This window comes from Heterodontus francisci, chromosome 13, assembly GCF_036365525.1.
Source record: "Heterodontus francisci isolate sHetFra1 chromosome 13, sHetFra1.hap1, whole genome shotgun sequence".
Taxonomy (NCBI): Eukaryota; Metazoa; Chordata; class Chondrichthyes; order Heterodontiformes; family Heterodontidae; genus Heterodontus; species Heterodontus francisci.
The window spans coordinates 105,144,187-105,160,963 of NC_090383.1; positions in this window are offsets into that span (position 1 = coordinate 105,144,187).

Genomic DNA, 16,777 nt, shown 5'->3' on the forward strand with positions numbered 1-16,777 from the left:
GGCTGTAAACACTTTGGGACATTCTATTTTCTTTGAAAATTTTACCTGAAAAGGATTTTTAAGTTTATCAACTTGCTTTCAAATCAATTAGAAAAGCAAACTCCGAAATCCTTGTCCAAGTTGGATTCTTGAGATAATCATACTGACATACTGAAAATACTGCACACACTCAGACTCTAGTATCCTAGAAATCCTAGTAACTCCTGCTATGCTGATAGCTCTTGGGGTGAGGGTGGGGAATCAACTGCAAGCTTCGGCTGAGGCCTCCCAAATAAAAATGGTAATGAAGTTCCACAAAGACAGTTTTATAAATATGGTTAATTAACTTTTGTGAAATTTAATTTTTTTTATTTACTGCATTAGAAATAATCAAATGGTGAAGGAAAGTTGTTTGGTTCAGTTTATATATTTTTTGGTAGATTTTTGTCCCTACTCATAATTACTGCCTTTAGATTAGCTGCACCTAAAAAGATTTTGAATTTGAGTAATTCACTTGGTTCAATTAGAGGGTTTTTTTTTTTTTGCAGTATTTAATGGTTACAGTGTTAAGATTTGTTCCTGTTTGAGGATTATGAAATTTGAGCCAATAGGTGAAAGTTTGACATAAGCATTTATACATGTACAAGTCTGATACCTGAATGCTGAGTAGTAAATGTCCCTTGACATTTTTCCTTGTATTTAGATTTATGCTTTTCTGGTGGGAAGGAGGCAGCAATGGTGAACTTTGCTGAAAGATTTTAGAAAGGAACTTGAAAGAGGTTTTTTCATTGCTTTGTGGAAAAAACATTAAACGATTTTCACTGGGAGAAATCAGCATTAACATTGGAGGGAAGGGCCTCCAAATGGGCTCAGTAGCCTTCATGCCCTGCTAACTCCCAACAGTGAGCTGCTGTTTTGAAAGGGAACTATTCCAGGTGGCTGAAGGAGAGTATATACAGGGGTCTGGGAATACAGAGATTGATTGGTGGAAGGTCAGTGCTGGGATGTGGTTAATGATGCAAGATAGTCTTAGGGTGCCATGGGTGTGGGAATGGTGGTGTTTAAATGCAGTAGCAGGGAGAGGTTCCCCAGAAAGTGGGAAATTGGGAGAGAAAATTTCTATTTTCATATTGGCAGCTGTGACCTAGGTATGGGCTAAAATCACACATTGGGGAAAATGCAGTAAGTGCTTTTAAGCTAGTTCAGAGATCACAATTGGTAAAACAATGATAGGGAATTTTGTCAAGAGTGGAACGGGGGAAATCATAGGCACAGGGTAGAGATTAGGAGTGTCGAGCGGCACCAGAAATGAACGTAGTGAGGGAGGAAGGCCAGAGTGGTGTGTTCAGGCGGGGGAAAAGACACAGGATGGGTAGGTTGGGGATGGGTGAATGATAATGAAGGGACTTGCTGCACCTAATGTGGAACTGAAAGAAATTAGTATTAATAATCTAAGATTATTCGGTTACTAAAAGTTACTAACCAGCATACTAATTGTTAAAATCCAGCTATTATAAACTAACAACTAGCTTATTATCATAACCTAATACTTAGCGTTATTCTTCTTTGGCTTCCTTGTCTCGAGAGGCAATGGGTTAGCGCCTGGAGGTGGTCAGTGGTTTGTGGAGCAGCGCCTGGAGTGGCTATAAAGGCCAATTCTAGAGTGACAGACTCTTCCACAGGTGTTGCAGAAAAATTTGTTTGTCGGGGCTGTTACACAGTTGGCTCTCCCCTTGCGCTTCTGTCTTTTTTTCCTGCCAACTGCTAAGTCTCTTCGACTTGCCACACTTTAGCCCCGCCTTTATGGATGCCTGCCTACTAATTGTTAAAATCCAGCTATTATAAACTAACAACTAACTTATTATCATAACCTAATACTTGGCGTTATTAGAACCCTTCTTTGTAGTATGGTAAAGTGAAAATACGTAGGAAATAAGGCACATTATGGACAAGATGTCAAGGCAGAGGGATTCTGGGAGATGGTCAAGTTTTAAAATGCTTACTTGCAGCACATGGGTGAGACCTTGAGAGCAGACAGTGAAAACTGTGTTGATTTGTCTCGTAGTGAGAAAGGCATCCTCGAAATGTAAAAGCATTGAGATAAAGTATTCAATATAGAGGTACTGGCACAAATCCGAAAGGTTAGCAACCATCACAAAATTATCCTTGGTTGGTTAAGAAAGGCATCCTTTAATACAAGACTAATCACTGATTGGGAGAGGGGAGGGTTAACTGGAAAGCTGCCACAATAAAAGGAGTCTTGTCTTTGACACTGTGCGGCAGAGAATTTTGAACAACAAGAAGTGGTGTGAGACAGAAAGAGAGAGACCGTCCAAAAATCTTGAAGACCAAAAGCTGCAGGAGAAAGCGTCGTGCGCTCTGCAATCCAGTCTCTAATATGGGTAGTATCTGTGTTAAGACTGTTAATTACTGCCTGCGTTTGTGACTATGGTTTATCTGAAAACTTAACAAACCTGTCTTTATCTTTATCTCAATAAAGTTGATTTACAACAAGCTGTAAAGTCTGTTCCCACCTTAGAAGAGAATATAAAATACTCCTATCTTATCAAATCTTACAATAAGAAGTAGTACTTGGGAAATTAACTGGATTGAAGGTTGATAAATCCCCTGAAGCATATGAGATACATCCCAGAGTGTTGAAGGAGGTGACCAGAAATAGTGGATACATTGGTGGTTATCTTTCAAAATTCTGTAGATTCTGGAAAGTTTCCTGCAGTCTGGAAAGTAGCAAATGTAACCCCACTATTTAAGGAGGGAGAGAGATAACGGAACTACAGACCTGTTGGTTTGATGTCAGTAGTAGGGAAAATGTTAGAATCTATTCTAAAAGATGTGATAACTAAACACTTAGAAAATAATATGATTGGGCAGAATCAACATGGATTTATGAAAGGGAAATCATGTTTGACAAATCTGTTGGAGTTTTTTGAGGATGTTACTTGCAGCATAGATGAAAGAGAACCAGGGGATGTGGTGTATTTGGATTTTCAGAAGGTTTTTGATAAAGTCCCAATCGGGAGGTTAGTAAAGAAAATTAGAGCACATGGGATTGGGGGTATATACTGGTATGGATTGAGAATTGGTTAACAGAAGAAAACAGAGACCAGGAATAAACAGGTCATTCTTAGGATGGCAGGCTGTTACTAGTGGGGTACCACAAGGATCAGTACTGGGGCCACAGCTGTTCTCAATCTGTGTAAATGATTTGCATGTGAGGACCAAATGTAATATTTCCAAATTTGCTGAGGGCACAAAACTAGGTGGGAATGTAAGTTGTGAGGAGGATGCTTGAAGGGGACTTGGACAGGCTAAGTGAATGGGCAAGAACATGACAGCTGGGATATAATGTGATAAGTGTGAAGTTATCCACTTTGGTAGAAAAAATAGAAAGACTATTTCTTAAATGGTGAGAGGTTCAGAAGTGTTGATTTCCAAAGGGACCTGGGTATCCTTGTTCATGAGTCTCTAAAAGCTAGCATGCAGGCGCAGCAAGCAATTAGGAAAGCAAATGGTATGTTGGCTTTCATCACAAGGGGTCTTGAGTACAGGAGTAAAAATGTCTTTCTGCAATTGTATAGAGCCTTGGTGAGACTGCACCTGGAGTATTGTGTACAGTTTTTATCTCCTCATCTAAGGAAAGTTATACTTGCCATAGAGAGTGTAATGGAGGTTCACCAGACTAATCCCTGCAATGGTGGGATTGTCTTAGGAGGAGAGATTGAGGAATCTGGGCCTGTATTCTCTAGAGTTTCAAAGAATGAGATGTGATCTCAATGAAACTTACAAAAATCGTACAGGGCGTGACAGGGTGGATGTAGATATGATGTTTCCCCTGGCTGGTGAGTCTAGAACCAAGGGACATAGTCTCAGAATAAGGAGCAGGCCATTTAAGACTGAGATGAGGAGGAGTTTCTTCACTCAGAGGGTGGTGAATCTTTGGAATTCTGTACCCGAGGGCTGTGGAAGCTCAATCATTGAACATGTTCAAGACAGAAATCAATAGATTTCTGGATATTCATGACATCAAGGGATATGGGAATAGCGTGGGAAAGTGACGTTGAGGCAGATGATCAGCCATGATCTAATTGAATGGCAGAGCAGGCTCGACGGGCTGAATGGCCTACTCCTGTTCTGATGTTCCTATGAAGTCTAAAGCCTTCAATAATCTTCCTCCCTTCCCCCCACCCCCAAAGTTTTTTTTAAAAAATGGGCTTTCCCAGCATTGAACAGAGGAAGGTTGTGCATGAAAACTCAACTGTATTCACATGGATTAATTCACCAGCCCGATCCTCCCAGAGAGGAGACATGCTTGCTGGGGCTGCAGTTGGAGATTGGACTACAGCACTCGTCCTCTGCCCTATACTGATTTCATGTGAAGCTCCCTGCTGGAAATGCAGATTTTGTGAATTTATTCCATACCGTAACACATTCTAAGGACTGTTTGCAATTTTAATGACAGATGATTTCCACAACCGAGTCATGGGGAATGCTACACTCCCCAGGCTACAAGATTGATTGTATCCCAAACAAATAATTTTTGTTTAAATAGTAGCAGGGGCTGCCCAATCTGAGTTGTGGGGAAACTCTTTAAGGAATCCTGCAGCTGCAGGCCCAAACCCTGGCTCCTGGCTGTGACTGGGAACTGGTTTCAATTTGTTCCCAGTTATGCAATGAGAGGGAAGAAAAACAAAGGACTGAGAGGACTGTGGACTGGACATGGTGGTGTGGTTTGAGAGCATTGGGTTGTAAAGTTCCAACAGGAATCTGAAAACAATTAATTGTTTTGTGATTGGTTCTTGGAAAAATATCGTTAACAATTTCCATTTATACAACACCTTTTCACAGCACAGCACAGAAGGCGACCTTTCGGCTGTGTCAGCTCCTTTGAAGAGCAATCCAGTTCGTTACACTGACTGCTCTTTCCCCACATCCCTGCAATTTTTTTCTCCTTCAGGAAGGTTTGGGAAGAATTCAAGTATAGGGCCTATGTGCCTGTCGACATGGCTGCTGGTGGTGGGGCAAAGGGTACAACGGATGAACTCGAGGTTTGAGTTAGAACAACAGAGTTTGAGGAGGACTGTGGGGTTGAAAAAAGCTCCAGAGGTAGAGAGAGGTGAGGCCACTGGAGATATTTAAATCCAAGGATGACAATTTAAAATTCGAGGCATTGGTATACTGGGAGCCAATGTAGGTCAATGAGAATAGGGATTATGGACAAACAGTACTTGGTGTGGGATAGGATACTGGTAGCAGAGTAGATAAATGATATCACAACTAAGGACTTGTAAATTTCCAAGTAAACAGTGATGCTATAGTGCCTGTTATATTGTTCCAAAATGGTTTAGGATCTATATTCATCTGTATGTATACATAATACCACATCAACCACTACTGCACTACAGTCTGTGTACCAGATACACATTGTATTATTATGCCATGTGTGGAGATGTGTAAAATATGAGATGCAAGCTTCATTATCTGTTTAAAAAGTGTGATTATTTCAGAACTCTGGGAATCACAAGACATAATATGGTGGCAGCAGGGTGATTGAGATGTGCAGGACAAAGAAAGTAGTTGGTAAAGGAATTACCCAAGGCAGAGCAACCGGGCAAATGAGAAATAAAAGAAACCAAAAGATTCCATACCCTGGAAGATGACAAGGAATTTGAGGACACAATAGACATAGAAACCATAGTCCTACATGAAATGTTTGGATGTGAAAGTTCCCAAAGAAAGGAAATTCACGCAACCATACAGATCAGGAAGAAGGTGAGAGGTCAGCCCACAACCATAAACCTGAAGCTTAATACTGGAGCACAGAGTAACATCATTCCTTTCAGACTATACCAGAAGACCTTTCCTGAAAATTTGAAAGAGAATGGTTACCAAAGAAAGGTGTTCTGAAAACGAGCAACGTCAAGCTGATGGCATATGGTGGAACTGAGATTTGATAGCTGGAAATGACCCAAATCAGAGGGACGCACAAAGGAAAAGATGTTAAATGTATATTCTACATCACTAAAACAGATGGTCCAGTCATTCTGGGGTTGAGCAGTTGTGAAGAGCTGCAGCTGATCTCGGTAAACCATGAGAAAAAGGAGGCATCACTGAAGGTTGAAAATCGCACACCCATTGTAAAGCGCCCTCCAGTCGGAAGCAAGGAAGATCTGGTCGAAATGGATCCAGACTTTTGATGCGACATTTGGATGTTTTGAAGATTTTGAGTATCACATTACCATTGACCCAGAGAAGAAACCAGTGATTCATCCCCCACATAAAGCACCAATAAAGCTAAAAGAAAAGCTTGATAGAGAACTCAGATGGAAGCAAATAAAGTGATTGCCAGAGTCACAGAGCCTACAGATTAGGTAAATTCCATCATAGTGAGAGAGATGTCTAATGGACGGCTACGAATTTGCCTGGATCCCAAAGATCTTAATCAAGCAATAAAGATGAATCACTACTCCAACACTGGAAGTGATCATGCCAGCACTGGCAGGGGCAAAAGGTTTCAGCAAGTATGATGCCAGAAACGGCTACTGGAATGTGAAGCTTGACGAGAAGTCTTCGCTGTTGACAACATTCACACACCCTTTGGACAGTACAAATTCCTGTGTCTACCATTTGGCCTTAAAACTGAGCCAGGATGTGTTCCAGCAAAAAGAAAGACATACAGGGAATGCAGAGAAGCAATCAGCATAGCTGATTATATGCAGATCTATGATGTAGATGAAAAAGACCATCATCTACATGAAGCTATGGAGAGAACCAGGAAAGCTGGGATCAAGCTAAACACAGACAAATTCATTGTAAAAGTGACAGAATGCCAGTTCTTTGGAATGGTGTACACACATGATGGAGTCAAGCCAAGTCCTGAAAAAGGCACAACTATCTCTGAGATGGAAGCTCTGAGAGACAAAAAAGAGCTGAGAAGTTTTCCTGACTTAATCCATTACATGAGCTCTTTCATATCTCACATGTCAGAGCACACAGCAAACCTACGAGAGTTGATGGGAGATGTTGAGTACCAGTGGTCAGAGTCATATGAGAAGAGTATTAGTAAACTCAATGAAGTAATGTGCAACAAGACAAGTCTCATACTTCAATAGAGCAAAATCTGTCACTCTGCTTCTACAAAAGGACTGGGAATGGCCCTGGTACGAAAGGAAAGCCCAGAGCATTCGTATCCAAAACTCTTGTCAGCTGAGATCAGGTATGCCAATACAGAAAGAGAATTTTGGCGGTGGTGTATGAATGCGAAAAATTCTATATATATCTCTTGGGGGGGAAAATACATAGTGGAGAGTGATCATCATCCACGAGAACTGATGTACAAGAATAATCTGTGAAGAGCACCAGCAAGACTACAGAAGTTACTCTTGAGGTTTAGAGTTACGATCTCACTGAAATACAAGCCAGGAAGAGAAATGGTGCTAGCAGATACCCTATTTTGTCTGTCACAAGAGAAACACAAGATAAAAGATCTAGGTGTAAAGATACATCACCTAGTGAAAGTGATGCCACTGAAATTGAATCAAATCAGATGAGACCAGTAAAGATAAAGAGTTACAGATGCTTTCTCAGCAAGTGATTCAGGAATGGCTGGATAAGATGCTGCAAAAATAACCCAGCAATATAGCAGTATTGATCAATCAGAGACGACATCTTACTAGAAGATGGTGTTCTGGTTGGATCCAGAATCATCATACCCAAAACGATGCCGAGAGAACTTCTCCAGAAGATATATGAAGGTCACATGGGAATGGAGAAGTGTATGCTTAGTGTCAGATCAGCCGTGTACTGGATAGGCACCTACAAAGACATTGAAAGAATGGTATATACATGCAACATATGCCAAAAGTATAGAAATACATAGCTGAAAGAGGAGATAATTGTTAGTGATATACCAACTAGGCCACGGCATACTGTGGGAGCCGACCTAATTCATACACAACCAAGAATGGCATCTTATAGTAGCAGACTATTACTCAAAGTTCCCATTCATCAGAAAGGTAAAAGATTTGAGAGCTACAACAATCATGACACAATACAAGTCCTGTTTGCTGAGCAAGGGATTCCAGAAATGGTGATATGTGATAATAGAACCCAGTTCACCTCCAGAGACTATAAGGAATTTGCTGAACAGTATGGATTCAACATCATAACCTCATTACCACATTACCCAAGGGGACATGGTTTTACAGAAAGGCAAGTCCAGATGGTCAAGAAGACCCTCATAAAATCCTGAGAGACAAAGGAAGACCCAAACTTTGCCTTATTGTCACTCTGAGCTACACCTCTCAACACTGACATGAAATCGCCTGCAGAGCTACGGAATGGCAGAAAATACAAGACAACTCTGGGAAGCAAGACATATCCTTCAAATTACTGAGGAACTAAAATGAGAAATCACTGATACACAGGTAGAAGGAAGTCAGCATTTCAACAAACATACCAAATCATTGCCTGTGTTATTGAGAGGACAAATTGTGCATGTACAGACCCAATTCCGAAAACTTGGAACCCAGCAAAAGTTGTTGGTAAAGCTAATCCTCCAAGATCATACATCACCATACCATGAAACCGGTAAGCAGATGAGAAGGACAGACTCCATATTTGGCCTTCTCCAGAACTGGTAAAGCAGAGAAGGTCATCAGCAATGTCACCAACAAGCGGTGCAACATTGGCAACATCACCAATGAGCGACACATCATCACCAACATCAAGCACAACTTCCACAACACCAGGAGCAACACGCACAACATCACCAGTTCGGCGCGCCAACTTATTGCAGAGAAGGATGACGACACCAAATCCACGAGATAGAGGCACAACATTTTACCACCAGAATGATATTATGAATAATGCTTTGAAAGAAAATGAGCCATAGAAGAGTTTTAAGGTGTTCAAAATTACAAGTTTAATTGTAAACGTTGATTGTAAATTTTCTGTAGGAGCCAGAGAGAAAAAAAAAAAATTGGGGGAAAATTATACCGCTCGTAAAAGGCATTGCAAATTTTTTTTAAAGAAAAAGGAATGTTGTACCAAAATGATTTAGGGTCTGTACTGTTCATGTGTATGTATACAGGTATATCCATAATACCACATCAACTGCACTACAGTCTATGTACCAAATACACATTGTATCATTCCACCACGTGTAGAGATGTGTGAAATATAAAAGATGCAAGCTCCAGTATCTGTGTTAACTGGTGTGATTATGTTAGAGCTCTGGGAACCACAAGACAGTGCTATCTAGTGATGAGCTCAGCAAAGGGGATTGAAGCTGCACTATGGTATTAAAATAAAGAGGAATTTTCATGTGTTCCAGCAAGAGCACGATGCACAGAATTAATAAAATAATGGCACAGCAAGTGTGTACCAGACACAAGATGAAAGGTCATCATGCTGACATATTAACCCTATTTTCCGCTTCACAGAGGCTACCTGAACTGCTGTGTATTTCTAGCATTTTCTGCTTTACTTCAGATTTCCAGCATCTGCATTATTTTGCTTTTTGTTTTATATTAACTGATACTGTTACAAACAAGAACCCAAATAGGTTTAACTACTAATTTCATTTGAAAAATTGTAATTCATTTCTGCTTTGTTTTCCTGAATTGAAAAGCTTCTAATTGCTCGCTACTGGTTCCTGAATTTGCCAGGCAGGGACTGTTGCACTTTTGGTTCTCTTTTATCCATCTTACTGCAGAGCATTTTGGCTCTCATATCTTAAGTCACTCTCATAGGTGAATCCCAGTTTCCCACACCTTCAAGAGGGTCTAGCCTAGTCTTGAGATTGAGCCAAGCTTTCAGTAATGTGCCTGGGGAAACAAACAGCAAACCCTGTCCAGTAATTGTATTTTTCAGCTACTGGGACTTATACTATTCTTTTATAGGTCTCTGTCCAATCTTTGACGGAAATGAAACATCACATCAGACATTGTTTTAAGCTTAACAAATATTTGGCAAATTAATTAAGTTGTGAACAAATAAATAATCTAACAGTGATATTTACAGTAATTTATATAGCACCTTTCATAATCTGGTTATCCCAAAGCGCTTTCAAGTCAATGATGTATTTTGAAGTTTAGTCAGTGTTGTACTATCTAAGTTCATAAGTGGCAAAAGAGTAAAAAGGTCACAACTCTAAGAACTAAGCTAACCTTTTGTAAATGAATATTATTGTTTCTTTTCCTTCATAGCTTACCACAGTGGGAATCTATATTTATCTAAACTATCCCTTAGAAATATTTCTCCCTTTCAAGAATTTCAAACTGATCAATTTCCTCTTTGGAAGAAAATCAAATTAGCTTTCTGATTCTGCTCTTCAGAGTCATACCGATTATATCCCAGAAAAGAGCCACTGGCACTTCCTGGACTTTGAATATTTGACCCAAACATCTAAAAAGGAACTGGCATTCACATGAAAACTGAACTAATCACAGAAGTTTGAATTATTCTCTCTATCCAGCATGTAACTGACAATAAAAACAAGAAATGCTGGAACCACTCAGCAGGTCTGGCAGCATCTGTGGAAAGAGAAGCAGAGTTAACGTTTCGGGTCAGTGACCCTTCTTCGGAACTCTAGCAGAGTTAATGTTTCTGACAAAACTTGTGACATTATATGGAGTTAAGGTTGGATCAAGATGCTATCTTTTTTAACCTTATATAACTGCGATTAGATTTAAAGGACTAACAACCAACTAAAACTAGATAACAATCCCTATTTTTGACACAGGAATATCCCCTTCTATAAACTCTGCTGTATTTACAATGTAGGGAAGCCATACAAGTCTGCAGTGATACAAAAGCCCTCATGGATTACAATTTAAGAAGGCCTGTAGCTGAACATAATAGTGGTGCCACAACATGAATGGGGAAAAAACGGTGAAAGCCGAATTTGCTGATTTTGTGCAGAGCTTGCGCACACTATACCAGAATGACACCAATTTTTATGAAAGCGTGGAGCAGGCTCGTCAACACTACTGTATTTGGTATGATTTTCCTACCTCAGGGGCATAGCGTCATGTGAATGAAGGACGTAAATGACTGCGTTGGAAATTCCCAGCTTCGCAGTGCAATATTTGCGCGACTTTGTTGTACTTTCCCTACTCAACATTGTTGTCTAGCTGGACACTGGATCAGCGACAGGGAAGAAAGAGACAAGAGGGGGAAAAAATGGAGTGTAAAGTAAAATGGAACAGAAAAGAAGAAAAAAATAATGCAGTTCTAAACTGGACTGAAGAATGCACATACTAGCCACATTTTCACTGTTGCAGAATTAAATCATGAACAGGCTGTCCCTGAGTACCAGTGTTTTTGGAAAGAAATCTGAGGTTGTCAGCTTTTCATTTGGGACCAAATAAAGTCTCATATCTAGAAATTGAAAACTCAGCTGTCCCCTTAACAATACTCTTCTGCTCATGGCTCAGTGAGTAAATGTGTGTGACTGCATCATCCAGATTCGACCCTTGATTTGCGCTTACTCAGGATAGTGGAATAGGCGCTACAATTGACATCAGCGTTCCTGGGGCTAGGAAGGAGAAAATGTTGTTACTATCCAATCATTCCTGCAGGAAACTTAACGTGTGTGGACATCTGGTGGAAATAGAATTGTGTTTGATTGTGATGCCCGCTGCAGCTAAATAGCCTTCTAACGTTCACCGAAGAACGATTCTTCTGCTTAGTAGGGTGTGATAAGACACGGTATAAACGGAAATGTGGCTTTGTTTTCTCTTAGTTAAGTGCTACCATTAGTTGTGGAACGGTACCCAAGAACAAGGAGAGGAGGGAAGAAAATGATTTAAGGAAAAACATTGTTTTCTGAAAAGTTTGTTTATTATTTGTCATAAAAATAATCACATTTACCAAACGCTAGTGTTTGTCAGCTCACTCCACTTGAAGGGAGGTTTATCAAACCGCTCTAAAACTGAATTGTTATGTGTATTCCACAATTGCAATACATTGGAGATTTTTAAGAAACAAATACGTTCGAGGTTTCGGTAGATTGTTATTTCTCAATCTGCAATTTAATAAAATGTATTAGAAGACTGAGCTAAGGTGACTACAGAATACAGTTTCACCTGAAAATAAGAACAACTTAATAAATTGAACGAAAAAGTCATTTTCCTGTCGAAATTTGCTGAAGGCAAATTATGGAATACACAAAGTTGGCAATTCTGGAAAAATATGGATTGGTACAATGTTTCATTGAGATTTTCAGCTTTGCTTTGTACAGGATTTTCAATCTTTACCTAAATGTTAATGTGACAGGCATTGTCACATTTTGGATATTTTTTTCACAGAAAGGATTTGGGGACTGAGTTATATTTGAGAGTTGTGCTTTAATACAAAGTGAATTCAGATAGGTTTAAACAGCAAGACCTCAGCCTCAGGCATTGAAGAACATTTACTGAAGTCAATGAGCCACTTATGAGGATGTCATAACTCACAGGACAATTGCATTCTTGTGGGCATAGTATGAGTAGTCAAGAGGGGATACACTGTACAAAACTCTGGTGAGACCGCACCTGGAGTATTGCGTGCAGTTCTGGTCACCGCATTATAGGAAGGATGTGGAAGCTATGGAAAGGGTGCAGAGGAGATTTACTAGGATGTTGCCTGGTATGGAGGGAAGGTCTTATGAGGAAAGGCTGAGGGACTTGAGGTTGTTTTCGTTGGAGAGAAGGAGGAGGAGAGGTGACTTAATAGAGACATATAAGATAATCAGAGGGTTAGATAGGGTGGATAGTGAGCGTCTTTTTCCTCGGATGGTGATGGCAAACACGAGGGGACATAGCTTCAAGTTGAGGGGTGATAGATATAGGACAGATGTGAGAGGTAGTTTCTTTACTCAGAGAGTAGTAAGGGCGTGGAACGCCCTGCCTGCAGCAGTAGTAGATTCGCCAACTTTAAGGGCATTTAAGTGGTCATTGGATAGACATATGGATGAAAATGGAATAGTGTAGGTCAGATGGTTTCACAGGTCGGCGCAACATCGAGGGCCGAAGGGCCTGTACTGCGCTGTAATGTTCTAATTCTAATTCTAACTACTGAGGCAGAAGCAGTCAGGTTTTGAATTGGGAAAGGGTTGTAGTGTTATCAAGCTATTAGAAATTACCCAACCTTCCCATTTTATTGCCATGTTGAACATTGTAAATTACCTTTCAGATAGTATAAATGTGTTCAAATGGTTCCAAAATAACACTTAATTCAATGGCCATTGGCTGTCCCATTCCTGACTCGCCCTGGTGCTCTCTGCAACATATTCTAATTAGAAAAGCAGCAAAATACAGAGTAAATTATCAACAACATCATCGGCAAAAAGTACAGTGTATGTTGCTGATATCATTGTTGTAGGAATGTCTGGGCCACTGTTTTGTACCATATGTGTAAAGCCAAATGTTGTGAACTCCTAATTATCAACTAATTTGTATTATTGTGGCAAATAGTGAAAGTTCCCCATAACTGTATATCCAATGACCTCCCATCAAAATAAAGGAATGTTGCATTTTATGACAAATACTTTTCATAGATGATAACCAAACTCATTTTCAGTTTAGAATGACCTATTCAATATTCTTTTATCTGATCACGTGTAAGCATCAGCTATAAACATACTCAAACTTAAAAAAAAAATGACAAGTCATTCTTTTGTTTGAAACCTGCAAGACGAAGTGAGGTACAATTAGTGTGACGTATAAGCATGTATATTGTTACGACCAGGTGAGAAAGAGGTCTAGGGTTCCCTTTCAGTCTTCACGTGGTCTTACTGTAACAGGGCTTAATTTTAAACACACCATGTTTTTAGCTCCCCCTTGGTAAATCCTTGTTCACCGCTTTCCAATTATAAGGCAAAGAAACCAGCGCAAACAGGCTTTCTTAGGTTTAAAGAAGAAAAGTTGAAATTTATTAAATTTCAGTTAATGCCTACAGGTACATGCCGCGTGCCCACGCTAGCATGCGTAAGTGATACACACATGCAAATAGAGATAGAAAAGAGAAGAAAAATAAAGTGGAAAGGTTTGAGGCAATATCTGAAGAGTTGTTGTTACGTTTCTTAGAGCTCACTGTAGAGTCCTTGATTGTAGATAGATCTTGCTTTTCTTTGAGGCCCAGTATTCTTCTTAAACCTTGCTCGCTGTAGGAGACTTTTCTCTCTTGGGGTTCATGTGTTTTCAGTGGATTCAGAGTCTTGTGAGAAAGAGATGGGAGCAGACAGGAGAGAGATCTTCAGTCCAGGAGCAAACAGTTTTCTCTGTAAACTGTTTGTACAAATTCAAAAAACTCGGGTTGCTCAACAGGTTAGTCACGTGACTAGCTAGTTTGACCATGTCTGTTTGTGTATTCGGCCATCTTAGCAGTCAACCAGAAATGCGAGCTCCCCCACCTTCTGGTGATCAAAAGTCCATTGCAGGTTGAATGTCAGGGAATGGCTGCTTGGTCCTTCCAAACACTGTCTGTCAGTATGCAAACGTCCATTCCAGCCACGGCTGATCTGTTCGACAAGTCCTCCCCTCACTCCAGTACCAGTTTAAAATCAATGTTCATGACAAAATTAATGTGCCTCATTCTTGGCAGGTGGGGGCCTAGCATAACAATATGGACACTTATATACACACATATACTGTTCAATTCCTGCTTTCTTTTTGGATCAAACAGTATCAATTTTATTTGTAACATAAAATGCAAAAGGAAAATGTAGTGGTGCTGTGATTGATACAAGAAATGAGAGGGAAAAACCATATGTTGGTGTAATCAACATGTTGGCAGAAACACTACATTAACAATTAAGCAGCTGCCAACTTCCTCCTCTGACTAATCTGCCAATAATAGTGACAAAAAGGATAATCAGCGGAACTGAACAACAGCTTCAGCTAAAAATCCATTCTTGAACTGTAGTAGCAGATTGACTGAAACACTATATCCACACAGGCCAAAGATCAACTCAGGAGCATTTAGAAGAGTCCATCTTCAACACAGATGGGGTTATACAAAAAACTTAATTTGTATACCATTTAAAAAGTCACATTGCCATTCAACTCTAATATCAGTATTCTGATAGATACTTGTCATAGTGAGCACCTTATCATCTAATCAGTTAAACAAGCTCATCTCTTTTAATTTGAGTACTGTATGTGGAAATAAATTCTCTATATATTTTTATATCTGCTTCCCCTCTACCTAAGATCCATTACTTGTCTTTCTCCTCCTCTCAATTCTCTTCCCTGTTGTATTTTATACCTTTTTATATTGCCCATAAAACAAAAATTGCAGCTTGATATGCAACTCATCAACAGCTGTGCCAGTGTTAGCTCCAACTGGAGTCAGCTATTCTAGTCCCAATTTGCTGCTCTGTCCCCATTTCTTATAATTAAAAAAATACATACAATTCATTTTAAATGATGTTATAGTCTTGGGTAGATTTTCAAGTTACAGCTTTGGTGTAAAGTTAGCATTGTGGATTTCCCCACCCCCATAGAAACAGTCCCATTTTCATTAATTCCAGTGGAAATCAAAATCAGGCAGTTTGTATAAATGAGCAGCCAGTTTAATCCCCAGGTGGCGAGTGGACTGAATAGTGGCTCATGGAAAAGCATTCCATGCTCTAATAGCCTTCTAATTTCTCCCTTTGTTCTTTGCTTTGCCCCCTTCTTCCCCGTCCCTTCCCTTCAGTACCCAACTCTCTCTCTCCTATTTTATCCATCTCACTAGCTTTCCCTATCTCCCACCCCTCCCCATCTCTTCATCCCTCTCCTTCCTCCAAACCTCTTGCCTATATTCCTATCACTGTCTCTCTGTATCCCTTCTTCCTTGTATTCCCATCTCCCCATATCCTCCCTCCTCTGAACTCATTGCCCAGTGTGTCCACTCTTCCTCCTCTGCATTACCCTCTTCCTGAAACCCCTTCACCATATCCACCTACCTCTCCACAAATCATCCCTTCATCCTCTTACACAGTATTCCATCCCCTTTCTGCACCTTCCCATTCACTTGTGCCCCCTCCTCCTCCTCCCTATCCCCACTTGTATCCAGCTCCGTAGTATCACATCACTTTTATGCTCCTCTTTCTCTCTTCTCCTGTATCTACCCAGTCACTTCTTCTCTCCTGTGTGAACCCCTCCTTTCATTCCCCTCTCCCCATCTGTCCCATCCCCATATCCCTCCCAAATTCAGATTCCCCTCTGTCCTTTCCTTCTGAATTATTTCCTATTTTCAATGTATCCTCTCCTTTTACATCCTCCTCTCACTCTGTTCCCTACCCCTTTCACTTCCTATCCCTTGTTTCCCCTATACACCTCTCCTGTACTCCCTCTTCCCTGTACCCCTTCTTTCTTGTACTCCCTTCCATGTTTGTACCCACTCTCCCCTGTACCTCCTCTCTCCTGCACCCTCTCCCTCCTGAAACCACTGAATCCCTTTCCGTTGTACTCCCTCTCCCCTCACCCCCTTCTCTCCTATACCCTCTCCCCTACATCCTTCTCTCCCAATTGTTCCCCTGTAACCTCCCTCTGCTGGGACCCTCTCTCCCCTCCCCGTACTCCCCTCCCTCTCCCTCTCCCCCCCCGTACCCTCTCCTCCCCCATCCCCCTCCCTCTCCCCCGTACCCTCTCTATCCCACCCCGTACCCTCTCCCCCCTCCCTCTCCCCCTCTCCCCCCTCCCTCTCCCCCTCTCCCTCACGTGTACCCTCTCTCCCCTCCCTCTCCCCTCACCCCCTTCTCTCCTATACCCTCTCCCCTACATCCTTCTCTCCCAATTGTTCCCCTGTAACC